The sequence below is a fragment of the Melitaea cinxia genome, chromosome 8, assembly GCF_905220565.1.
Source record: "Melitaea cinxia chromosome 8, ilMelCinx1.1, whole genome shotgun sequence".
In the NCBI taxonomy this organism is placed as follows: Eukaryota; Metazoa; Arthropoda; class Insecta; order Lepidoptera; family Nymphalidae; genus Melitaea; species Melitaea cinxia.
In genome coordinates, this window is record NC_059401.1 from 4,305,752 (window position 1) to 4,310,363 (window position 4,612).

Consider the following 4,612-nt stretch of genomic DNA (forward strand, 5'->3'; position numbering starts at 1 on the left):
AACGTTTCAGTCACTTGATTATCTGTGAAATAATTAACGATATATTAGAAAAGGTGTAAATATTTATATTATAAATAAAAAAATATATAAATAAACATTACATTATTGAGATTTTGAAAAAGACTTCAAGGACAATAAGTTAGAACTAAGCTTCATACATTAACATACATTTAACTGAGGTAGGGCACAGCAACAAAAATAAAAAAATGAATTTTGAAAAAGACTTCAAGGAAAATAAGTTAGAACTTAGCATCATACATTAACATACATTTAATTGAGGTGGGGCACGGCAGGAAATATTCTGCTCAAAATCTTAATCTTCTCAATATTCTCAATATTTCTAGAGTATAAACCTAATGGTAACATTGATATATGAATATTAAGACATGATATTAGTAGTGACAGTTTATCTTACTAGCTTTACAAAGAAATATTCTCCTCAAAATCTGATGCAGCCTGACTGGGGAAGTACCTAGTCCTTACGAAAGAGCACAGCTAAATAATACTGCTCTTAAGCAGAATTATATTTCGGTGGTGAGTGAAGTGACCAGAGCATCTAGGGGGATTGGGAGAAGGTAGGCAACACTTGTTTTCTGTGTGTTACCTCAGAGCTTTTGACTGGGTGGACCGATTTAAATTATTCTTTATTAATTTAAAGAGGGCGTGTCATGTGGTCCCATTTAAATTTAACTGAGATCTGACTTCTAATTTTTAAGCTATATTTAAGGCTATAACAATACACTATTTCGTGTCATTTATATGTCAAATAAAACTTAACTTAGTAAAATAATTATTATATTTAAAAAGCTTATGCTGATTCTTATTTTAATCGAAAGCTGAATCTTGTTTTGTGGTACCATTTAAATTTAATTTCTACTGTTAGAGAACTATTTGATAACGCCTACTAATATCTTTTATGATCAAAAACTTAGGCAAATAATGCAAACAAGTTGTAATATTTCGGTAATATGAATTAAAGTACCACTATTACATATATTTCCAATCACAAGTAATGTATCTTTACTAATTTTATTGATAATACGAGTACTTACATAGAAACACTATTCGCGTAAATACTTTTTATACGTTTATACTATTGTTAGCGGTTGAAGACAAATAATACTCACGTATAAATCACCACTTTTTGTAATTATTTTCTAGATCGTCACATATTTATATATGATTAAATTCAAAATAATATCTTTTTTTTAACAGAAATAGTCTTTTACTACTCATTCCACATTCGTCTTGTCTCTAATTACATCTTACCCTCCCCAGTCCATGTTTTTCTTTTTAATCTTATTTCTACCCACAAAATAATACTCGTATATTTTTAAAAAGCGTTGCAATAGTATAAATTTAATAAATATTCAAAACAATACTTCTAACACATATATTTAAAAAAAAACTGTTGTAATAGTATAAATTTAATAAATATTCAAAACAATATTTCTAACACATATATTTAAAAAAAGTGTTGCAATAGTATAAATTGAATAAATATTCAAACAATATTTGTAGTATACATATGACGAAAATAATTGTACTATAGGTTCAAACATTTCCGTAAATATTTTCTTCAGAATTTCTGCAAGGTGTCGTTTACCTCTTACTAGACAATTAACCACATTCTATTAATTATTTAAGACGTGGAAAGGTCACAAAATTACTCTGCAAATATTTCAATTAAGGGATCTCCATCAGCTCGACAAATATTTCATTAAATTAGTCTTTAAGGGTGTGTCCATTGTAATAAATTAAAGCCAAACAATCAGTGACATCACGTGGTAATAGTTCTAAGCTTGGTATTTCAATTAAGGCAATTATATGAATATTATTAATCTTTGCCATATAACATGTGATATTTAAACTATGATCTATTTTGATATATTTTACTTTATAACAGGTTTTATTATCGGAAAAACTATATAACAAAAAAAAGTGTGTGTGTCAGCTCCGACGCACGACTTTAGTTTAATCCCTAATATACTGTCTAAATAGGCACAAAAAAGGCTTACTAGCCTAGAAGAAGATTAATTAATACGTAAATAAACGAATCAACGAAATCAATCAATCAAACGAAACGTAACGAGGTCATTAGTTCAGTAGATTTTACTTTTCATATTTTTTAACACCGGAAGCCTTATATGAAAATGGATTCTTAAGGAGTTGGTCCAAAATTTAGGACCATTTCTTTGAATTTTATCTTAGATTAGATAACTCAAATGACTTTACTTACAATCGGATGTTCCTAGATCCTGTTTTATATGACACGATGAATGATGTAAAACTTGGAGGGTAGTTGTGTAAAAATTTTGATCGTATTGTTAACAAATTAAAGTTGTTATAATATTATACTATTATCTGATTTTTAATATTGTGAGCGTCCGATGTCAAATGCCGGTGTGCGGATAAATCAACAATGATTTTAGTCACACCGTTGCATGCTAATGTTTTTAGTTAAGATTCTTTGTATTTTAAATAAATAAATAAACATAACAAAAAAAAAAAAACGTAGCATTCTAACATTCATGTCATTAAAATGTACTTAGTTTCAGTGTTATAATCAAATGCGAAAAAAATTGAACTTTGAAATATTTCATAGTCATTATTAACGAAATGTTAACTTAATTAATGATTAAGCCTCAAAAGCGAGAACATAATTGAGTCACGGTTAAAATATTTTTGGCCACATCAAAGGTTTAATTTATTGCGTTATAGCATACCAACTAAAAATAAAACATTAAAAATGATTTTTACCTATTAAGCTGATCAAGTCTACAAATATAATTTAAAAGAAAAAACAAAAGTTACACATCACCAGTACCTACCTACCAGAAAACCATCACCTGCTTTCAAAGCAAAAGTTGATTAAATAAAAAAATTCGACTAACATTAAATTAAATATTTTCGATATTCAACTGAATCATTCAATTGCCAAACGATAATCGAAATAGAATCGTTTCATCATCATACCGTGAAAAGTTAAATCTCAAATCAAATGTATATACAAATACGTGTCGTATTATGAACATAATCTATTTTCATCGGATCTAATTTTGCTATACGATAAATATTAAAAAGTTCAGATATTATTATCTATATCTATACAAATAAATAAAATTGAGTGTCTGTTTGTAATATTAAAATAACCGCTTTTTACTAAATTCATATGGCGACATAACATTTTTTATAATTTTTGTCTGCCTGTCCGTCTTTTTGCCTGTCTATCTGTCTGTTTATTTCGGCTAATATCTGAAACGGCTGGACCGATTTTTCCGGGACTTTCACTGGCTGATAGCTGATGTAATAAGGAGTAACTTAGGCTACTTTTATTTTCGTTTTTTTTTTTTTACTCTGCCAATTGAACAATTATTATTTTGTTAAATTCCACGCGGATGAAGTCGCGGGCACAGCTAGTTATATAACATTTTTTGAAGATCGTTGACACTTATCAAAAACAAATAATGACCCAAATTGAGACCTTATAAATATATATTTTCTTTTTAAATAACGTTTGGAATCAATTTAAAAGTAACTTGGTATTGTATGTAATTATTTTAGGCAAAGTCGAAAATAAATAAAGTTTGTGTATTTTGTATATGTCTATAAATTTTATAACTTTTTTATGTCTTTTTTTATTACATACTTTTATGAAATAACATATTTATCACATGCCACTTTTACACTTCTAAATAATTTTTAGTGATTCAAATCAATTACTGTTAAGTTTTAGTTGTAAACACTAATTTAGCTTTAAAAAAACTTTATCATTTAAATTATACTCGTATAAACCTAGCACTAGGCTTTGAATATTTTTCAGATATTGTTTTAAGATTTAGGTTAATTAATTTAGATAAACTGGAAAATACTTATGTAACAAATTATAATTGAATATTTTATGTAGTTTCACATTACTGGATCTTATTACTTATCTTTCATTACCTTTTTATTTTATTTTTTAACCGACTTCCAAAAAAGGAGGAGGTTCTCAATTCGACTGTATTTTTTTTTTCTTTTTTTTTATGTATGTTACATCAGAACTTTTGACCGTGTGGACCGATTTCAACAATTTTTTTTAATCGAAAGGTGATGTATGTCAATTGGTCCCATTTAAATTTATTTGACATCTAACAACTACTTTTCGAGTTATATCTAATAATGCGTTTTTACTTGACGCTTTTTTCGTCGACCTACGTTATATTATACCGCATAACTTTCTACTGGATGTACCGATTTTGCTAATTCTTTTTTCGTTGGAAAGGAGATATCCTTAGTTTAGTATCGTGATAAGGAAATCAGGATCTGATGATGGAATCCCAGAGAAATCGAGGGAAACTCTTGAAAATCCGCAATAACTTTTTACTGGGTGTACCGATTTTGATAATTCTTTTTATGTTGGAAAGAAGATATCCTTAGTTTAGTATCATGATAAGGAAACCAGGATCTGATGATGTTATCCCAGATAAATCGAGGGAAACTCTCGAAAATACGCAATAACTTTTTACTGGGTGTACCGATTTTAATAATTTTTGATTTAATCGAAAGCTGGTGTTTGTCATGTGGTTACATATAAATTTTATTGAGATCTGATAGCTACTTTTTGAGTTAT